The sequence below is a fragment of the Ambystoma mexicanum genome, chromosome 6p (assembly GCF_040938575.1).
Source record: "Ambystoma mexicanum isolate Mex_15411 chromosome 6p, UKY_AmexF1_1, whole genome shotgun sequence".
In the NCBI taxonomy this organism is placed as follows: domain Eukaryota; kingdom Metazoa; phylum Chordata; class Amphibia; order Caudata; family Ambystomatidae; genus Ambystoma; species Ambystoma mexicanum.
The window spans coordinates 335,391,889-335,415,765 of NC_090935.1; the positions used below are offsets into that span (position 1 = coordinate 335,391,889).

Genomic DNA, 23,877 nt, shown 5'->3' on the forward strand with positions numbered 1-23,877 from the left:
GTGTATGAAAAGAAGTAGTGGAGCTATGTTCCCAACTGGTCTGCAATGCTCCCCGCAAACCATATCCCCACACCCCCTCCCATGCACAATATAAACCCCCAAATGCATGTGCCTGCAGTTTGAGGGAATGTGCAGTGCACTGCACTGAAAGTGCAAGTTTCAACTGCTTCCTACACTTTTATTTTAAAACAAAACCGTTCCGGAATGGTTTCTTTTTAAAATAAAAGTATAGGAACGGTAAAACTTAATTAAAAGAAGTAGAGGAGCAACCCTCCCGACGGCTCCCGCCCACTTCAACCACTGCAACTGCGTCACTACCTACGTGGCAAACTACATAACCTATTGGAGAAAGTGATTGGGTCTAAAGAAACATCTAACTATACATTCCATACTAGTCTGAGAGTGAGAGAAAGTGATTGATTTCTTAACATCAGGTGGGGCAACTCAGCCCTCCCCTCAAAATGGCCACTATGAATGTCACTAAATACACAACGTTCCATTGGCTATACAAACTATAGGATCCTTAATTACGCAGTCCTCTATAATTGGTTGGCTTCTTACCCCTGTCAGTACTTTTCCACCTACGTCTAGCAGCATGCAGACTGAACACCCAGGTGCTAGTGGGCTCATCTTAACACTAGCTTCCCACCAATTAAAATATCAATCCATCATCACCACAATGGTCCAGTATCAATTAGTGCTTTGAGGTTTGGCCTTGGGTTTGTACTGTGCTCTGAGAATTTTTAAGGAGTGTCGGCTCAGCTTGCGCTCGTTCATAGGTGTGACCACCTCGATCCTCCAATTTCTTCCTTCCACGTGACTGGACACCATGAATTCAAGCCTTTTCATGTATTTAATATTATTTTTTAATAGTCCTCTGACGTCTTTTGTTTTGCTCAAGCCTTCTGAACAGGAGTCTCTGTTCTTTTACACAATTGGTATCCAATATCAGCCAATTCCTGTTTGATAAGACCTTGGCTTATTGGTTCATTCAACTCCTGCTGAGATTTCATTTGTGATTTAATTTGCTTTTAACTGTGACTCACTGAAGAGAGGCCTTCTTGTTAATGGTAAGCACTGCTTTATAATGCAAAGTGGAAACATCAACCTTTTAGTTGTCCATATGCATCTATATATATTGGTGCTTGCCGCAACCTATTTACTATAAAGCTTGAGGCTAGCATTCAAGATTACTTTGATGCTTGTGTTTCTGTTGCATCTATACACGTTTAAACTAGCTTAATATATTCATCTGTTTCTGTGGCATAAGCTTCTTCACCTTCATCCCAAGATGTCACTTATCCTTGGTACTTTCTTGATGCCTTATAGAATATCTGCATTCTCTGGTCCCTTCATCTCTTCTGTGTGCGTCATCTCTCTCAGTTTGATGTCAGCATTCTTCCTTGCCATTCATCTGCTCTGCTTCTTCGGGAATCTCATTCAAACGGCCATCATAGTGTCTTGCATGCAGGTATGGTTTTCTCAATGGGTACCTTTCTTCCCAGATTCTCTTAGGTACGGATATTTTTATGGGTACTGCACAGAGTCCATGCTTTACTCTTTGTTGGTTCAATTATTCCGCGTATGTCACATACTTTGGTTCCCACTCTATAGGTAATAGAGGCGGGGCAGTTGTAGTAGGGGTACTTGGCTCCTCCTCTACATACCCATAAATGATATCTTTCCGATTTCCTTCATGTGGAAACATACATGCATTCTCTGCAATCATGTCATTCCAGAAGAAGTCCCTAATAAACGCTTTCTCTCTGTATCTATACCTACTGTGATTCCATTCCGTTTCAACAGGTGGTACAAAAGGCAAACCATAGCATATTGTATAGGCCTTACAATTCCGATAATCATTCCACCCTACATATACAATACCATAGGCAACACATAACATGAATGCTTTCAACATACAATGTGGATGGGAAAAAAAAGTAACTGCAACCTTACTACCTTCACACATGTACACGTGTCATGTGGCAAAAAAACGTTTACACCAATAGCCGTAATGTACCACACAGGTGACACAAGCAGGTCAGGTCACTACACTTCGTACATTAGAAAGACCATACAATCTTTGAAACAGTTATAAAGGAATTTGTTTCCTTTCATGAAGCACAGGCCCAAAAATCTTCTTCCTCAAAGGCATAAGATTACCTTGACACCCAAGTATGCGCACCCATTGCACACAGAGCCTGCCAACATACACTGTTAATTCGTAACTCACTGCACGTATAAATGATAGGGGCCATAAATGTACATGTATATATTATGTCAGCTGTACATTCAGTGCACCATTTACAATGTACCGACATGTCTCTATGCACGTAAAGAAAAGCTCTACGTAAGTGTCGAACTTAGCATTCAAAATGCACAATCAAATGGTAACAAGTTGCCGCCTTAATTTTGTCTTTATAACTGCATGGTGGCAGGAAATGAAAACCTGTCATACCCCTCTATCAACAGAGGAAAAGTTCAGTGTAAAATAGGCTTCAGTGCTAAGCATGAATTGTGACAAATGTACAGGCTCTATACATTTCAAAAACAAAATCCATATACCAGTATCATATTGTTGGCATGCATATGTGCATAACATTGCGGTGGGTGTGGCCCAGGCCTACCGTCTTTGGTGCATGGCATACAGCCTTTGCCCATGCACCCAAGAGTCCAGGGCTTGGGCACACCCACCGCAACGTTATGCAGCCATGCATGCGAACATGTGGCCAGGTACCAGAACCCACAAATGTAATGCAGCTACCATAATACAGCCATGCATACAAACATGTAGGTAGGTAGGAAAATGCACAAACATAACACAGCCTCCGGCACCTCTACCCACTTCTACTCACATAGTATTTTTGTACTGCCAACCAAACAAGCACATCTTCAGACCATTGCCGCTGCACACAGCAGTCTATTAAGTACACACACCCAATACAGCATAGTACCGTGGCAGTACTCTGGAAACTGTGCTATAGCCACAACCCAACCACATAAAACATGCTCTTGAACCCTACACACTTTTATAAACACAATATTCAAACAAATCACCCAATGGACACACTGCAGGACTGTGGACTCCATCATTTCCAGCCATGGACACAAAACTGTAGGATGAAACAAAATTCACCACACCCATTTAACCAACAATATGTACAATGGTGACACACCACACAAATGAGGCCACAATGTGAAACCTACTTGCAACTAGTGCACGAGGTAGGTGTACGTAACTGGAGTACTTTGCATCAGAAATGCACGATGACATGGTAACACATTGCCGCCTGCCTTTTGTTTTTGTAGCTGCATGGTGGCAGGAAATGCAACCCTGCCATACCTCTCTATCAACAGGGGTAGCGCTCATTGTAAAATAGGCATCAGTGGAACGCATTATTTGTGCCAAATGTAGACCTTCTAGACAAGTCGAAAAGAAAATCCATATAGCAGTACCAGAGGGTTGCCATGCATGGCTGCATGACATTGTAGTGGGTGTAGCCAAGGCCTAGGCTCTTGGGTGCGTGGCCTATGGCCTATGGCCTTTGGACATACACCCAAGAGCCTAGACCTTGGCCGCACCCACTGCAACGTTATGCAGCCATGTATGTCAACATGTGGCCAGGTACTAGCACCCACAAATACAGCCACCAGCACTGCTACGGATTACGTCCTTTGGTCATGCACCCAAGTGCCTACATCTTGGTCACACTCACGTCAATGTTATGCAGCCATACATGTGAACATGTGGCCAGGTGCCACAACTCATATATGTAACACAGCCACCGGCATTGCTATCCAACCCCTGCACCGTAATACTGCCATTAATTGAAACATGTAGGTAGTTAGCAAAATCCACAAACATAACACAGCCTCCAGCACTTCTACCCACTTCCACTCACATAGTATTTTTCTAGTGCTAACCAAACCACAAAATTTTCAGAACATTGCCCCTGCTCCCAGTAGTCTATTAAGTACACAGAACCAATACATCATAGTTCAATACAGTAATCGGTAATATGCGCAATGGCCACAATATCGGAAATGCACAATCACATGTCCAGACATACATCGCAGGTGCTAGGGGCTTACCACACACAAGCCTAGTATACCCTATGCAAAAATGCTCATGTCATGTGCAATCCACTCCTTATCTTCAATTGAGCCTGCCAGCACTCACCACACAAACAGATCACCTCAGGATGTATGTTGCGGTAACGTAGGCTGCCTGCAGTCACCATTCAAGTTAGCTGCCTGAGAAGGTCCCTGCAAATTGGCGCAGAAGGCACTGATACACTCCTCCTCCATTTCCATCCCCTCTTCCCACCACAATATGCCGGAATGCATGTTTTCCAGCCCCTTTCGGCGCTGCACTATCCTCAGCTACAGCATGGCATCATTACCCAAACTTATGACGCACATCACGCTTCCCTACAGCCAACTACCAGGCGCATGAAATGTCTGACAACATCACGCCACACTCCAGCACAATCAGACTTTTCACTGCAGAGCACACAGGGAAATGGGATCACGGAGTGGAGCCGGATATTTTGACACGTACATTTGACCTGTTTTTAAAAGAAGTATAGGACTAATTATCACCAAATTCATAAAAGAACGCTTTCTGGACCAAGGCACCGCCTTTGGTGAAAATCCATCCAGCCGTTTGGCCTGGAGGCCTATGCAAACTTTTTCTCCATTCAGTGTATGGAAAAAAAAGAATTTGGCACCCCAACCTATAACTTTCACCCCACTCCACGAACCGTCACCCAACTTCGCAAAAATATTCACAGTGCGCCATATAGTTGCAACGTTTTATACAAATTCATCCAGGGAGAGCAAAGTTATAAGCCACCCAATAAGTGTTGTTCCTATGAGATGAGCAACTTAACCATAACTATGTGTAATGTGGAGGAAATCAATAAAAACATATACAATTCCTCTGCTGGGCCCTTGTCTGCTTTCTACCCAGAAAGTAGTTCAGCCCTAAATAGCTGTCCAGGGTTCAACACTAATGGAAGCTCAAAGTGCCTGGAATTTGACAGTTCCAGTACTGACACAAAGCGCTGCTCTGCAAAAGAACCTCACCTACCTGCTTCTGATCTGCACAACCTCCTGCTAGGTGAGCCTAACTATGAACTGGCCCATAAAATTGTCTCAGGCACCAATGAAAAAGCCCACAGTTGCTACGGCTCTTCCATCTTTTTTGTGCCAGACTTTTTCAATACTACGCAAGTGCCCGTTTTTGATAAAATGTGATGCAACTTGTGCAGTTTGCACAGTATTAACTCAGGAAAAATGGGCAGCTACTGGCTACACAGCTACCGAAAAATCAAGCTACTTTCTTTGTATGGGTTTGCAAACAAATCAAAAAAACGGTAAATTTCCACACCAATGGCAGAAAGTATCTACATTTGTCGGTAGCCGCTTTTACAGTGCAAATTCGCTAGGGGGCTGTCATTTCCCCTAAATGCAGGGAGAACGTTGCCAAGTTTGCAACACTGCCCACCACACCCAGACACCTAACTGACAAATCCGTTAGCCTCCACAGTCCCATTGCCATGCCTACCATCCAGAAAAACCCTGGATGAGGCATATGTGTTCCTGGAAATGCAGCGTTATCCGCAGATATATTGTGCTGTATACGAGCGTGGGGGAACACATTTCTACCAAGGTAGCAGATTTCATCTCTAGTGGTGGCTCTGAAAAGAGCCTTTTTTATATATGGGTACTTGCAATCAAACACCTTCTTTTTTTAGTTTTTTTGGGGGATTTTCCTTTTCTTCTTATCCTTAGATTCACATTCTTACAGGGATCTCTTCAACGATTCCAGTAGCTTGTAAAACAAAATTCAATTTCCAATTTCCTATGTTGGTCAAAGAAATGCCATTAGCATGGAAAAAGTATACATTTCTAGGATTAAGGATGTCATTGTCACAGTAGAACATCCCAGCTGCACACAAAAATTCATACAAGCTTCTGTTAATTAGAAACCCTCCGACCTCTGGCTGCCGACAAATTACATTTGGATAATTCCATACTCTTCTTGGCGGTATACATGAAAAAAAGACTGTGGCAGTGGGGAAAATCTGCTTCACTGCTTTGAGAAACTTCTTGAGTTGACGCAGCAAACATGCACAAGGCATGTAATCCAAATGCAAGGCCCCATAGTGCACAGTTTCAACAGTGGCCACATGTCTGCAAAGTTCAACCACAGCGCTGAAGCTGCACACACTCACACCCCTCCACAAACCTCCACTCCTTCCATATCGAAGTTTTCAACAATGCCTCTTTCCAGGGCATACCTGTGCAGATCTTGCACAAAGGCATCACCCATGTGCAGCACAGTACGTCTTGCGATCCCTGCTTTCCTCACTACACAGAGCAATGAAAAAAGTGTTACTGTGTCACACCGCTTCCTACTCAGCCAAAGACACGCCTCTCCGCTTCTACCGCTATCAGCGCTTCCCGACACACACGCTCCGATTCCTGCACAACATTTCCCACTCACGTTCCACACGGCAGGGCACGGCGTGGCATATTTGGCGGTACAGGCATTTATCGCCCTTCACTGCGGTGGCAAACCGAGTGGAGACTTTTGCAATCCAGGAACTCGCATCTTCCGCGGAGATCAGTGCTGCCCGGCGCGTCACGGACTATGTGACCCTGGTTTCCTAGCAACGCGGCAACGCTTTCGGTTCGCTTCCACGTGACGTTGTCACGTGTGTCCTTTCCCGGGATAAAAAGAGTTCGGAAACCGAAGGCGTTGCTTCACAGCTGTTTCAATCAGGATCACGTGACGCACTCTCTTCGTTCTACAGACCTGTTTTCATTGTCAACCTACGCCTGCTCCACGGATTGTCTCTGCTTAGCCCTTCTCTGACTCTGGAACTTTGGAACTTTGGATTGCCTATCATCGACCTACGCCTGCTCCACGGATTGTCTCTGCTTAGCCCTTCTCTGACTCTGGAACTTTGGAACTTTGGATTGCCTGTTGCCGACCTACGCCTAGTACACGGATTGTTTTTGCTTCACCCTTCACTGACGCTGGAACAGTTGATCATCAAGATTCTGACCTCGGATTTCCACGTGTTTCCAGTTGGACCTCGGTCCTACAATAGGTGGTTGCCTGCCATACCATACAGCCTTGTCCTGCCACAGTCTGGAGGTTTACACCTCTTCCAAGTCCTCACAGGTATTTTAGCATCTGCTATTTACATACAAGTAATTGTGTCTTGCTTTCATACTTACATAACCATTGTACCTTGCCTTACAGCGCTCAAGGGATTCTTCCGGCTGTCCCGCGTCCTGGTTTGGGGACTTCCACCTGTGGCCTTAATAATCACGCTGACAGTATTTTAGGTGTTGTCAGGGTGTTTCTTGGGGACAGAGGGGTAGTTCATACTCTACACGACCAACGGACTTCGTAACAGACTGTGAAGCCTTTTTGGTCCTCCGGAGTATGAATCCCTCCGCCGGGGATCCAGTGACCGCCTTGTTGCAGGCAGTGGCGGCCCTTAGGACCGACATGGTTACCGCCACGACGGCCATACATCACCGCCTGGACGCCTTACAGAGCACGCGTTTCCCATTACCCGCAGATGCCGATTTCGGGGACCCAGTTCCCCCAGTCCAGCCAAACCCTGTCACGGCCCCTGCACCCACTCCTGTATGGTTTCCTACACCCGTCCCTCTTGCTGCACCAGAACGCTACCAGGGGGATCCCCGGAAATATCGTACATTTGTTAACCAATGCAAATTACATTTTTTGTGCCGGCCCTTAGCGTTTCCTGATTCTGTTACAAAAGCCGCGTTTCTTCTGTCCCATTTGTCTGGGGTTGCGGCCACTTGGGCGAATCCAATGATGGAAAGCGATCATCCCGCTCTGTATGATTTCGATCTTCTTGTATCAGAAATGGCCAAAGTCTTTGATACGCGCTATAAGGCCCAATCAAGGGATCTCGAACTCCTGGATCTTACACAAGGTAAACATTCATTGATAGAATACATTACTAGGTATAATCAACTCGCTGCTGAAACATCCTGGCCAGAGGAGAAGAAAGCAATCGTATTCTATCGCGGCCTATGCAACACCATGAAAGATGCCCTTTCAGTGGTTCCTGCCCTTCCCTTGGTATTTTCAGATCTGGTGGATCTCGCTTTACAGGTTGACGCAAGGAGATCCGAGAGAAGGGCCGAAACTACGTTCTCTAGTCTATCTGGGCCTTCCGTTCTTACCACCCCTGCTGAACCCATGCAAGTAGGCGGTATCCGTAGTCCGATAACATCATCCGAACGAGAACGGCGAAGAAACAATAACGCCTGTTTTTATTGCGGGTTAAACGGACACTTTGTAAGGGAATGCCCCCGACGCCCCAAGAACAAAACTTCGGGTTTTCAGAAGGCTCGCCCATGATACAGGGGGTACCGGCGAGCCTGTCTATGACCCCCTCTGAACCCTTCTTCGGGCCTATCAGACCAGTGGTACTTCATGCTCTACTAAAACCCACGAGGGAGATCGCTCACACAGTTCAGATTGTAGTTGATTCTGGGGCCACTGGTTGTTTCATCGATATTCCCTTGGCCCATCGTCTCAATCTGCCCCTGGTCAGGAAAAAGCATCCAGAGCCGGTAAACGCCGTGGACGGCACTTCCCTGTCCTCCGGCCCAATCAGGTTCCAGACTGCGCCAATGGAAGTAGTGATACAAAACATCCATAGAGAAACCATGTCGTTTGACCTCATCAATACACCACAGTTCGGCATCATATTGGGAATTCCCTGGTTAAGGCAACACAACCCATTGATCAACTGGGGAAACGGACAAGTCACGTTTGAATCCGAGGTGTGTCAACAGTTTTGTCTCATCGAAGCTGATCCGCTGTCCACTCCTGCCACAATCCTTGGTGCCATGGCTGCCACTCATATCGACAACATCGTTCCTAATCCTTCGTCGTCGCACACGGTGGGGGCCGTTACAGCTAACATACCCGCTGCCTATCATGATTTCCAAATGGTGTTTGACAAAGTCACTGCTGAGGGTTTACCCCCGCATAGACCATATGATTGTCCGATTGATCTGGTTCCGGAGGCTCCCATTCCCAGAGGTAGGGTTTATTCATTGTCACAGTCAGAGGAGCAAGCTCTTAAAAAATACATACAACAGGCTTTGCAGTTGGGTCACATACGTCCCTCTTGTTCTCCAGCTGCCAGTCCAATCTTCTTTGTGCCAAAGAAGGAGGGCGATCTACGTCCATGTGTGGATTACAGACGGTTGAATTCCATCACCATAAAAAACAGGTACCCACTTCCGCTCGTTTCCCCAGTGTTGGACAGGTTGACTAAGGCTTCTATCTTCACTAAGTTGGACCTGAGAGGGGCGTACAACCTGATTCGTATCCGGCTTGGGGACGAGTGGAAGACAGCGTTCTGCTCCCGACAGGGATTATTCGAATACACAGTAATGCCCTTTGGGCTTTGTAATGCTCCTGCGACGTTCCAACGATTCATCAACGACGTATTCTCGGACATCCTGGATACGTTCGTGGTGGTATATCTGGATGATATTTTGATCTACTCATCCTCCCTGGAGGAACATGTCGGGCATGTCAGAGAAGTACTCTCTCGCCTCAAGGCAAACGCCTTGTTTGCTAAACCGGAAAAGTGTCTATTCCACTCAAGGGAAGTGGAGTTTCTGGGTTTTCACATCTCCCCTGGAGGCTTGTCCATGAATCTGTCTAAAGTTCGTGCTGTCACCGAATGGCCAACTCCCGTCACCGTCAAACAACTCCAGTCCTTTCTCGGCTTTGCTAATTTTTACCGGCGATTCATCGCCGGTTTCTCTTCTATCGTTTCTCCTCTGACCGCTTTGACCAGTCCTCTTGTCCCATTCTCTTGGACCCCTACACATCAGAAGGCCTTCGAAGCACTCAAGGCCAGGTTCGTCTCTGCCCCGGTATTGCAACACCCCGATCCCGACCTTCCTTATGTTCTGGAAGCAGACGCCTCCTCGTTTGCCCTAGGAGCAGTACTGTCCCAGCCTTGCCCAACCACGGGTTGTTTGCATCCAGTGGCCTATCACTCACGCAAGTTCTCGGCAGCCGAATCCCACTATACTGTAACCGAGAAAGAGTTATTGGCCATCAAGGACGCTCTGCAAACGTGGAGACATCATCTAATGGGGGCAAAACACCAGACGGTGGTATATACAGACCACAAAAATTTACAAGACTTAGCCTCCCTAAAATGTGCAAACAGCAGGCAGGTGCGTTGGCATTTGTTTTTTGCCGCCTTTGATTTTGTAGTCAAACACAGACCGGGTCGCATCCATGGTAAGGCTGATGCGTTATCCCGTTCTCCTGGCGGGGAGTCGTTACCTCTGTTCCCTGACACACTATTGGGAAAAGGCCATGTTATCTGTATGTGTACGCCGTCTCCCACCATGCTTACCGACATCAAACAATGGGTTTCCCAAAATCCCCATGCACTCACCGAATGGGACGTTGTCCTTCACGAAGGGTTACCATTCATCCAGGGCAAATTGTTCCTCCCTACATGCGACGTACGCAACCAGGCACTCGCTTGGTCACATGATGCGGCAATAAACGGCCATCCAGGGCAACAACGCACATTAGACTTGTTACAACGCTGGTGCTGGTGGCCCTCCATGAGAAAAGACATTGAACATTACGTCAACACGTGCTCCATATGTGCCCAATGCAAAACACGCAGGGGACGGCCTTTAGGGCTACTCTTACCGTTACCGGTACCTCCCAGGCCTTGGCACACCATCTCTATGGATCTCATCACTGACTTGCCCCGCAGACAAGGCTACGATACAATATGGGTTATCATCGATTCATATACAAAAATGGCCCGCTTTATTCCCTGCACAGGTATACCGTCTGCCCCAACCCTGGCTCGCTTGTTCTTTAGGGCTGTCTTCTGTCTCTTTGGCTTGCCACAGGTCATCATCTCTGATCGTGGATCACTAACTAAACTCCTGGGTATAGATGCCCGCTTCTCTTCGGCCTATCACCCTGAAAGCGACGGGCAGACCGAGAGGGTGAATCAGGCTTTAGAGCAGTACTTGCGGTGCCTGTCCCTTCAGTTCCAAGACTCCTGGTCCAAATTATTGTATATCGCTGAATTCGCGTACAACAACTCCCGCCATTCCGCCACTGGTTTCTCCCCCTTTTATGCTCTGTATGGGCAGCATCCTCGCACCCTGCCGCTACCTGACTTCCCCTCTGCCACTCCTGCTGCTAATGCCTGTGTGCGCGATCTTGCAGCTGTGCATACTCAGACATTGGTTCATCTCCGTGAAGCTCAAGCGGTGATGAAGGCCAAGGCTGACCGTAAGCGGGCGAAGGCTCCGGAATATCAGGTGGGCGATCGGGTATGGCTGTCGACCAGACATTTGCGGATCCCTGGTTGCCGCAAACTGTTGCCCCGTTTCGTGGTCCCTTACCGGATTACCAGAATCTTGAATCCCGTGGCTCTCAGGCTCTCTGTTCCCCTTTCCTGGCGGGTCCACCCGGTGTTCCATACCTCTCTCCTCAAACCGTACCTTGCTCCCACTCGTGTCCTTGTCCCGCCTGCCCCGGTCTCTGTCTCTTCCCAGGATGTATTTGAGGTTAGTGCTATCCTTGGCTCCCGTTACCATCGGGGTGGCCTTCAATATCTGGTGGATTGGCTGGGCTATGGTCCTGAGGATCGCTCCTGGGTTCCCTCTCGGGATGTCCGGGCCCCGCTTTTGGTGTCGCGGTTTCATAGGGACAATCCTGCTAGCCCACGTGGTCGTGGGCCCTTGAGGGGGGATTCTGTCACACCGCTTCCTACTCAGCCAAAGACACGCCTCTCTGCTTCTACCGCTATCAGCGCTTCCCGACACACACGCTCCGATTCCTGCACAACATTTCCCACTCACGTTCCACACGGCAGGGCACGGCGTGGCATATTTGGCGGTACAGGCATTTATCGCCCTTCACTGCGGTGGCAAACCGAGTGGAGACTTTTGCAATCCAGGAACTCGCATCTTCCGCGGAGATCAGTGCTGCCCGGCGCGTCACGGACTATGTGACCCTGGTTTCCTAGCAACGCGGCAACGCTTTCGGTTCGCTTCCACGTGACGTTGTCACGTGTGTCCTTTCCCGGGATAAAAAGAGTTCGGAAACCGAAGGCGTTGCTTCACAGCTGTTTCAATCAGGATCACGTGACGCACTCTCTTCGTTCTACAGACCTGTTTTCATTGTCAACCTACGCCTGCTCCACGGATTGTCTCTGCTTAGCCCTTCTCTGACTCTGGAACTTTGGAACTTTGGATTGCCTATCATCGACCTACGCCTGCTCCACGGATTGTCTCTGCTTAGCCCTTCTCTGACTCTGGAACTTTGGAACTTTGGATTGCCTGTTGCCGACCTACGCCTAGTACACGGATTGTTTTTGCTTCACCCTTCACTGACGCTGGAACAGTTGATCATCAAGATTCTGACCTCGGATTTCCACGTGTTTCCAGTTGGACCTGGGTCCTACAATAGGTGGTTGCCTGCCATACCATACAGCCTTGTCCTGCCACAGTCTGGAGGTTTACACCTCTTCCAAGTCCTCACAGGTATTTTAGCATCTGCTATTTACATACAAGTAATTGTGTCTTGCTTTCATACTTACATAACCATTGTACCTTGCCTTACAGCGCTCAAGGGATTCTTCCGGCTGTCCCGCGTCCTGGTTTGGGGACTTCCACCTGTGGCCTTAATAATCACGCTGACAGTATTTTAGGTGTTGTCAGGGTGTTTCTTGGGGACAGAGGGGTAGTTCATACTCTACACGACCAACGGACTTCGTAACATACTGCCCCTTCCAGTGAGGCACACCCTCACCACCTGATTGTATACTCCCACAGTCCCATTTGCATGACCAGCATGCTGACAAGTACAGACTGTGGCATGTGTGCTTCCCCAACTACTGCAAGGACTGCACCCTAGTAAAACAGGGGCAGTGCTTCTTCCCTTTCCACTACTCTTTTGCCAGCACTCCCTCATAGGGTACTGTTAAATAGTTACACACACATCCACCAATCACATCCAAGACCTCAGCATCTAACAATATCATTTCTATGCAACATGCCATATGTACCCTAAACCAATCACAGTACACGTCTAGTGTGATTGTTAAGCACCTGCAGTAGAAATTTCTGCAAAAGTATGCAAAATGTATGCAACCAGATTAATGCACATCACCACCCACCAGCAGAAAGCACAGGTGTTAATATATTGTATACAGTACTTTAGCACATCTGGCATAAGCACCTCTAAGCTACTTAGGAAACAAACGCTAATTTCTCCCATCACCTACCATCAAATACCACTTGCAATGGCATGGGCTTTCAAATGTTTCATTTACCCATATCAACCATTGCAATATCCAAATAGTTAATCTCTTCTTTTCTTCTGGCAATTGTACAACTGTTGTCTGCACTAACGTATCTCGTATTACATTTGTAAAATGGTTGCAGCAAAGGAGCACCTAATGCACCCTACCGATCCAAACCAGCTACATACATTGCATGCATGTGAACAAGGTCCCTGCCACTTACCTTGCGCACTGCACAGAGTATGACATTACTTATAAAAGCAGAACAAATTATCTGTGCATCCACAACACTAGCAATCGTAAATGTGGATAAATGAAACCAACAAGTGAAATAATTGTTCCACTCATGTAGAAAGCATAAAGATGCAGAAAAGGTTATGACATTTCACACACAAAAACATTTTCCTTTCCAAGCTGAACACCTTTCCGAAACTTGTTCTCACCCTTCTACGAGTACAAGTAACCCATTTGCAAAGTAAACACTTGTACAGAAATGCAGACACTTTCTAAACTGCACATCGTACAATACACTCACAAGTGAAGCTTTTGCCCCCTCACCAACAGTACTAATGCTGCCAAGTTTCCATTCATATGCAAAGCCATCCCATTACACATACACACTAAGTCTTCATGCCAACACATACCCATCCCTTTTAAGTACTGTAGTCTCCAAATGCACTCAGTATGCAATTAAGAAACATATTTTCTTACTATATTCTTTCACAGTTGCCGTAAGCACCTCTGTTCTTAAAGGCAGTGGCCTTTTCACCTTGAAAATGCAACCCAGCATAAACATCAATGTTCAACGGGCGGCACACCTCTATCAAGTCATTGCAGCAGTTCCTCGACCACCATATGAAAGGCAACGAGAAAGGAAAAATTAATATACTACAAACTCTAACTCCTGTCCAGTGCAGAAATACACAGGAATACCAGGACACTTGGTAAGCTGCATTTCGGAAACCAGCTTGCAAAAGTACCTTCCACCATATGAAATTGTTAGCAACACACCATTGTAAAGTCTACTAAGGAAACAGTACTCAAACACAAAACTACCTGATCCATTCAAATTTTGCAATAAAAGTGGTTTACATTACTATGTAAATGTAGCAATCTATGATGTATTAAACATGCCAGCAATGAAGATTACCCCTGCTAGCTGTGCAGGGAGTATGAAGTCTATTAAAGACTAGGAGGTGAGCATTATGCTTCAACTTCATTTATTTACTACTCTTCAGCAGTTCAACAAACTTACATAAAACTTTGCAAAGTGTTCAACAGAGAACTTTCCTTTAAAAAATACAAAATCCATGAATCTCTGTAGTCCATGCCCTCTCAGACAGTCACAACCCACTTCCTGTGCTTGGACGCCTCCTCTGCTTTTACTCGCTCTGCAAATTCCTCAACTTCCATAACTGATCCTTGCTAATGGTGCAAAGTCTTTCTTGAACTTGGTAACTCAACTGCCGGCGAACCTTCAGACTCCTGAAGTACTCTGCTACTGCTCTGTCTTCAGTTATTTTTCTGATCTTCCCCTATGAGACAATACAATAGGAGATTTTAGGGTGGTGTCTATGTAGTGCACTTTCCAAAGGACCGTCTGTTGATCTCCAGGGCTTTAACGTCTGATACCCATTTGCAGGAAACCAGACATAATAGCATAGCTGCTTTCCCGATAGCTGCTTGAGGGAGAGGTACTTATCTGTTGGCCAATCTGATAGGAAACGTAATACTACTGCCACCTCCCACGTTGTACTATACATGGGCTCTGGTGGCACTCTGAATCTCGCACCTCTGATGAGCCGCAATACTGCATGAACGGGCGCCTTCTATTGGCAGGTGACCTGCTGAAATTGCTGATCTGTACAGACCTATTGTACGGAAGGCTCTTCCGTTCTGTAGCAAGTTTGCTAAAAAATTCAGTATCTCCACTACAGGTGCTGAAACGGGATGAACACTTCCGTTCTTACACCAGCTTGTCCATTTTGCCCATGTTGCATCATAGCTCCTCCTAGTGGATGGAGCCCAGGATTCAGCAATAAGCTCTGCAGCCTGCGCCGAAACTCCTGGCAGTGCCCAGCGTCTCCTGAGCCTCACTCTCAGAGGATGATATGACCCAGCTGGGTCCGTGAGCAGTCACTCTCCTTCGGGGAGCACTCTGGGTATGTCCGCTACTGGCTTCATTAGCGTTGGAAACCACACTTGTGATTTCCACAAAGGCACTACTAATACCAGCTTTGCTTTCTCCCTCCAACATTTCGCTAGAACTCTGCTCAACATCACAAAGGGAGGAAAAGTGTAGTGAGGGCCTCCTGTCTACTCCTGCAGGAAAGCGTCGGTTCCCTGCTGTCCCGAATTTAGTCTCCAGCTGAAGTAGAGGCTTGTCTGAGCATTGAGCCGGGAAGCAAAGAGGTCCATGTGTAATGGTCCCCATCTCGTGTTCAGCTTCTGAAAAACTGCTGGATCCAGTCTCCAGTCACTGGACTCTGTCAGATAACATGAGTTCCAATCCGCTACTACGTTCAGTGTACCCGGCAGATATTCTGCTGTCACTGATGTCTCTGATCGCAGGCAGAAGTGTCACACAAGTCCTTTGCTAGCTCCGCCAGCATCTTGGACCTTGTACCACCCAGGTGTTTGATGTACTGCACTGCTGATATATTGTCCATCTCCAGCAGGACACAAGATTTTACTTTTTCTCTTGTGAATGCCTTGATCGCAAACGATCCTGCTAGGATCTCCAGGCAGTTTATGTGAAGATGAAGCTCCTCTTCGCTCCACTTGCCTTTGGTCTGTGGAGTTCCACATCTGGCTGCCCAGCACTTCCGGCTGGCGTCCGGTTCTGTGATCAGATTCGGTTTGTCTCCGAATGTGGCTCGCCCATTCCAGGCATCCATATTCTTTAACCACCACTCCAGCTCCGTAATGGACTGCTGATCTAGAGGTATCAGCTGATGATACTTCATTCCATGTTGAAGGTGCTTTATCTTCAAGTTCTGCAGTGCTCGGTAGTTGTAAGGCTCACCTGGCATCCACGGGGACGTCACTCAGCCTGTTCTGACCTCTTACGAGCTCAAACCCTTCCATGGAGGCTATTCGACTGGAGACTGGGCCTGAAACACAGGATTGGTAGAGTTTAACTCCCAATTGTCTCTGTGTGCTTGAACCCCTTCTTCCCCGGGGTCCAACCCTTCCCTTTGATCCACAGCTCACCTTGTTTTCTTGGATTGTGTGCTCTCCGTCCTACTTTCAGCACAGGGGTGCTTTGATTGATGTGGGCTCGTTGCTGCCTAGTTACTTCACTGGCAAGAGTCCGACAGGTAAGTATAATGAGTGTTTTGAACAGTTCTCTAACTTCGTTCCTTTCCTTCCTTAGATGATGGCCGGCATCCGGGGGATGGCGGCGTGCTGCTGAGATGAGTAGCGCTGAAGGTGAGTGAGAGCGCGATGTGCGATGCACCCCTTTCGTATTTGCATTGAACTGAGTTCTTTTTCTGTGTATTTTAGGTGCCGCGAGGTTTTCAGCGTGGATGCTGGTTATGAAGAACAGGTGCAGTGGGTAAGCGTGGTATGCGGCGCCTCTAGATATTTCCACGCTAACCTGGAGTGTCTTTTCCCTCTTGCAGATGGATGAGAAGTTCCGGAGACAGAGTTCCCCCAGAGCGGCTGGGATTCAGGAAAGCGTTTGAAGCTTGTACAGTATTCAAAAATAAGCGAAGATTTGCAGAATGCTTACCAATGCCTTTTTTCTGTTCTTTTCTCTTTTCCTTAGGAAGCAGCGTGCCGGGATGGGAATGACACCGCCGAAGATGCCCGCAGAACAGAAGGAGCGATGAATGATGGGCAGGAGCACCGCAAGGTAAGGCTGTTCCTAACAGTGTTCTTGTTCTTGCAGGAGCTGAGCGCAGAAGAAAGATGCAGGCCTACTGGAGACCTATCCGAACACGGTGAGTGTCATGCTGCAGGTGCAGAAAACGCAAAGCATGTTTCTCACCCTGGGTCTGGCTTAAATAGTCTCTGGGTATCCCAGGTGTCTCTGGGCTTAACCACACCCAAAAGACTAGACCGCACATGCAGTTCTGGGAACCGAAATATGTGGGGGCATCCATCTTGTCTCCATCAATGCACTACAAGTCCAATCCCCAATGTTCTCCTATGGGAGTGAGTGAGTCTGGTGCCACAAGCACCAAGTCTGACTCCAAGTGGGTGTTTGGAGGGATGGAGAGGCCCTTGAGGGCCAAGCAGTCGATCGTGGCCTGGCTCCAGCCTGACATCTTGGATGGCTGGGGACATAAGGGGCAGGAATCATGACAGTAGTGCAGGAGATCTGGAAATATGGCTTGCATAGATGCTGCTAATAACCCACTATTCTCGCCAAGGTTCTGAGCGATACTTACTGCTTCTCTAAGCATGCTCTGATCTCTCTCTTGATATCTTTTATCTTCCGAGCCGGAAGCTCTAATGTCGCCTTCTTGGTATCTAGTACAAACCCTAGGAAGTCTAATCTCTGCGCTGGCGTGGTATCGGACTTCTCTTTATTCACTAGGAATCCTAGCGATCCCAGAAGGTCCTGCACCCATCTTGTTTGATACACTAGTACCTCCAGATCTTCTGCTAAGAGTAAGAGATCGTCCAGGTAAATGATCATCCTGACGCCCTTCTCCTTGATCGCTGCCGCTACTGGCTTCATCAGCTTCGTGAACGCCCAGGGTGCTGATGCAAGCCCGAATGGCATTGTCTTGAATTGCCAGAATTGTCTTTGCCAGCGAAAAGCTAGAAATGGCCTGTACTCTTTGAGTACTGGTACCGTAAGATATGCGTCCTTCAAATCTAGATGTGTCAACCAGTCTCCCTCTCTCAGGGAGTCTCTGAGCTGATGGATGCCTTCCATCTTGAAATGTCGATATATGATCCGTCCGTTCAGCTCTCTGAGATTTATAACCTGGTGTACCTGCTCTTTCCTGTGCACCAGGAACATGTTGCTCACAAACCTCAGGTTCATTACGCATCTCTCTATCGCCTTCTTGTGGGCTAGCTGTGCTATCTCGCTGTCTAGGCATGCTTGTTCCGCTTGCGCTAGTCTCTGACTCTGAGGTCTGCTTAGCTGGACTGGGGCTTCTATGAAATCTAGCTGCAAACCTCTGACGGTCTGCAATATCCAGGAATCGCTTGAAAGCGTATGCCAATTCTCTAAAAACATGCGCGTCCTCCCCCCTACGGGAGGATACTGACGTGCTCTCACCTGGTGTAAATCCTTGACCTCGTCCTGTTCCTCTGGACCTGAGGCCTCTTGGGAATCTCCCTCTGGACGGGAAGAATGTATCTTGGCTTTTGTTTTCCCAGTATTGCGCCCTGGGGTTCTGGGGTCTTCTTCCTCCTTGATTGTGACCAGCTGCACGACCCTTGAAGTGGCCGGTCCCTCCAAAAACTCTACTCAGAAAAATTTTGAGGATAGATGCTTGTGCCTTCTCCAGTGAAGCGTACGTTCCGACGAACTGCCCCATCTCCTTCCCAAAGGTCTCTCCAAACAGGAAGCCCTGGGCTTCTTCTCCCACTTCATATGATGCTAAACACTAAGCGTTGAGTCTATTTTCGGCAATAGTCCTCTTCTCCTTTCCGAAGCTATGGCACAATTAGCATTTCTGAGAAGGCAGACTGCTCTCTGAGCCCAGCCGGCGAGAGCTTCGGGGTGTACTTCTTCCCCGGTGTCCTTTGCCCTCTCTGGGAGGTCCATAATCTTGGCGAGGGGTCCTGCCAAGTCCAGCATTTCTCCTGGCAGCTTCTCCAGGCCCTATCAATACCCTTGTGGGGGTCTTTACTCATCTTTGACACGAAGGTCAGCATTTTCGGATTGAGCTCGGGTGTCTCCGCTACCTTTCCTGGAAGGTCTGGTCGCGGGCACTCCGCTTTCAACCGCTGTCTCACTTCCTTATCTAGCAGTTTGCGCAGTCTCTCGGTCATATACTGAGACACTCGAGGTGATGGTTGCCATTCAGTAGAGCTCGGATTCCAGATGCTATCCGGGTCAAACATATCCTCCTCTATGAGGAGTTTCTCCTTCAGTGCTCACCTTCCGAGCTGCTGCCTCCTCAGCTGTCTGTGCAAAGCTGATGGCACTGTGCGCGCTCGTGATCGTTAAGACCACTTATCTCTTTAGTGTATTTAAACTTTATATTGCTCGTACAAGAGTTCCATGCGGTGTGGTCGTCCTGCAGAAACGTCGCTTAATAGCGGCGTATACTGTGAAGCGTGGGCTTGCTGCGCTTAAGCTACTCCCACTCGCGGGTGGGGGCTAGAGCGTTGGAGCGCAGTGTGCTGCTCTACTCGAGCGGGCACTCCGCCCCCCCAGGGTGGGGGCTGCCGCTGCGAGTCCGCACCGCTGTGCAGGTGCGCTCGCGGGCACCAGCTCCTCCTACCCAAGGGTGGGGGCCGGCCTCACAAGTGGAATACGTGCTCCGGTACAAAGTCCGCGAGGCTGGCCGCACCCCTGAACTGACGAAAGTATGACACGGGGACGCCGGCCTCGCAGACAAACTCCTATAACTTACCTGACTTGATGTCTATTAACTCAATATACATATGTCTGAAAATAGGTACTGACTCTATACGCGTATGCGTGCCTGGACGGAATGAAACGTAATACTTAAAATCTTACAATCAATCTTCCTCCACACGTTCACTGTGCTTTATATATGCATGATTAATGACAATTCTATCATTACTCCGTCACTCATTCCTGACCAATTCTCACAAAGAAAATATGGAGAGAGAAGAAATGGTACTTATCTGCTTGAAGAGTAGTAAAAGAAGAGGAGGAGTCCAAGCTCAGGAAGTGGGTTGTGACTGGCTGAGAGGGCATGGACTACAGAGATTCATGGATTTTGTAGTTTTTAAAGGAAATAGTTCAGTTGAACACTCTGCAAAGTTTTATATAAGTTTGTTGAACTGCTGAAGAGTAGTAAATAAATGAAGTTGAAGCATAATGCTCGCCTCCAGTCTTGTCATAGAATTTTTGAAAACAGTTCTGTAAACGGCTCTCACCACTTGTGTTTACAAATGGTACTCCTGCACAGAAGTGCTGCAAACAATCCTACAAACAGTTCTAGAATCTCAGGATTAAGACAGGAATTGAACTACTGTGCTAGAATGGTAAAGCCACGTTAAGCACAGAAAGTGATGCACAGAATGTTCTCATGCAGTTAGTTCAAATATAGAGAAACAAAAACACACCCATACATGAAATCTTTGAGACTTCCTACATGTGGCAACATACATGCTATCATATAATTCCTGAACAAGTCCTGAACGAACGCATTCTCTTTGTATCTATGCCTAACTGAGATTCCATGGCATTTTAGCAAGTGGCACAACATGCAAACCATACCATATTGTGTAGGCCTTGCAATTCTGGTATTCATTCCACCTTACATATACAATCGTATAGGCAATATGCAATAAGAATGTTTTCAACATGTAATGCAGATGGAAACAAAAATAACTGCATGCTTACAACCTTCACACACTGACAGGTACCACTTGCCAAAAAAAACCTTTTCACCAATGGCCATATTCTACCACACAGGCAACACAATCAGTTCAGTTCACTGTAAAGCACACATTGGAAATCAAGTACAATCAGTAAAGGAAATGTAAAGTAATGTTATTCTTTTCGTGAACAAGAGGGCGTGAAATGTCCTTGCCTAAAGGCACTACAGCGCATAAAATGGCCATACCACCCACGTATGCGCAGCCATCGCGCACCATCGCGCATACACAGTAAGCCAACCAACACTGTTCAGTCGTAAGACTCTACACATAGAGCTAACAGATAGGGCCCGTAAATGTACATTGATATACTGTAGCAGCTGTACATCCGGCTATTTATCACGTGATGTGACTGCATCACTGCTGCCCATGCCAGAGGTGGTGGCGTGGCCATCATCCATAAAATCACTCTTGATCTAAGCATGTCGACCAACTCCAAACTTGAGTCAGCTGAATTACTATCAGTCAAACTCTCACTAACGCCCAATCAAAGAGCCACCCTCCAACTTATCTACAGGCCCCCAGGCCCTGCACCATCCTTTGTCGGCGAAATATCCACCATCCTCCTCGACAATGCTAAATCCAACTCTCAAATTATCATTTTAGGCGACTTTAATTTGGGACTTGGCGACCCTAAAGATCTCATTGCATTAGACCTGGAGAATGCCCTAACTAATTTTGGTTTCATCCTGCACATTCAAGAGCCTACCCATTCTAAAGGCAGGACCCTTGACTGGCTAGTCGGCTCCAATTGCAATATTAATGTCCTTGCCAATACCCCTTGCTTATGGTCCGACCACCACATCATCACATTCAATATTGAAGCCACCCCCCCGTGTCCCGACTCTGATAGCTCCAGCCCTCCCTACCAGAAATAAAAGGGACATAACCAAGGAGAAAATTCTCCCTCTGCTACTCCCATCTCTTAATGCTGCCACTGACTCCTGTAATGATCCCACCGCCCTAGCTGACATCTACAACCGCAGTATGCTCACGGCTATAGACTCTATCACCCCCATCAAACTCAGGAAGGCTAAACCACGGGCACACCTTAACACCTGGTTTACACCACAGTTAAGAGTGCTCCGCAAAGCCAAACGCTTTGCCGAAAATCGTTGGAAAAGTCACCCTTTTGATACGCATAAAGACGGTTTCTTCCTTGCATCGCTCAACTACAAAGAAGCCATTATCGAGGAGAAAAAAGACTCCCTAAATAACCGTATCCTGCAAGCTGACTCCAACTCTAAGGAACTCTTTAAGATCCTAAAAGAGCTTGAAACTCCAGCCACCCTCACTGACACCTGCATTAAACAGACCACCCAGCTTATGGCGATTTTGCGATTTGCAAAAAAAACGCAAATTTTGCCTTTTCCTGCTATGGCCGCTATAAATCATTAAATGAGCGCAAAAAAGACACATTAGCTTTATGTATCTTTTTCACGCTCATTTAATGATTTATAGCATCCACAGAGGGGTTGCCAATTGCAGCAGCTCAAAGGTTAACAACTCCACTGTGCAAAAAGCAAATAAACCGAGGGGCTTCAGTTCAAAGGTGTGAACCAGGGTTGACACCTTTGAATTCAAGCCCCTCCATGGAGCTGATCGAGCTTTAGCCCTCTCCCCCCTCCACACCCCAAAATTTTAGGCTGTGGTGACTCAGCCTGGCTGTCCTAAAGAGCATGGCCAGACAGAACGGGACACAAATGACAAAGGCCTTGCAATTAATTACCATAGCAGCAGCTGGCAATTCCTATACACAGTTATGTTAAAATCAAGTCAGTACTATTGGATTTGCAAATGCTTGTTTTTAGCAGGACTTCAGTGAAGGACACTCATAGAAACTATCTTGGGGAAGGAACCCACGTTTTGTGTTTGGCAGAGGTACTGGACCTGATTAAGTGTAACAGAGTTATTCTAGGGAGGGTCTGCACTGACACCAAGCTTGCCGAGACCAAGCTTCGGCAACAGCAGTATCCCATATCCTCTTCACATGGCAGCAAGATCCTGTAAAGCGCATTGCTGCCACAGCTGTGCTGTGACCCTCACCAGTGATGTGGCCTGTCCACCGCACTAAATGACTTAAAGGATTTAAGGTGCCAGGAAACCTGGCAGGATTACTGGCAAGAGCACTTACTGGATCCCTTGAGCTTAAGAAGCATCTTGAGGGACCCCTTCCCCAAATAACACAGTGTTGCTGTGGAGGATTAAGGCTTTGGGAGCAACTCACAGAACACTAGTAGTAGCGATGGACCGACTGTGGGAGCACCTCAGAGTGCTATGCGGTTTCGAGAGTGCTTCCAGAGGAGCAGGCAGTGAATCTGGTAGAAAGCTGGAATAGGAACTGGGAAGGAGGTGATTTTCAGACGCAGGTGACCCACAGTGAAGACTAAGAGCTAAAGGAATTACATAAATGCCCTGATTTATGCAAAACAATTCTAGCAGTGCGCAGCAACGGACTGGGAGTATAGATCTGGGGGACGAATGCTGGCGAGGGAAGTGCCTTCAGCCTTGGAGGCAAGCCAGATGGCCTGCAGAGGATGCTCCTGTCCTCCGCTGAAGGGAGGATTCTCATGGCTCATTTGGATGGGAGACTGAGTCTTTTTGAGATTATCGTATCGACGTTGTCATCTTTAATTAAGATACACCTTGCATTTACTTTTATAGGGATCCCACCACCCCCATGCCATCTTTGGATTTCCTCTTTCTTCACTGCACTCACCCACTATCTATACCCAACGCTTCACTCCCCAGTCTTTTAAAATTTTCGATTTTGGTACTTATCTGCCAATTTAGGCTTTGAGGGTGTTAAGCTCCACTTCAATGTCATTGTTTTGAAATGTGTGGACCTAACCCCGGAGGACTGCCCGTACACATTGGGTTCACATGCCATGACTAAAGAGTGGTAGTGAAGCAGTGATGGGCTTCCAGAAATGGACCATAAGGGTTACCTTAACTAGGG

The 23,877-nt window shown here is 47.3% G+C and overlaps 1 protein-coding gene across 1 annotated transcript in view; it reads right to left on the reverse strand.

Annotated features, from left to right (window-relative positions):
* ADAMTS12 (ADAM metallopeptidase with thrombospondin type 1 motif 12) overlaps nt 1–23,877 on the reverse strand; it is a 4,001,072-nt gene that overhangs the window by 2,973,639 nt on the left and 1,003,556 nt on the right. The window lies entirely within an intron of this gene.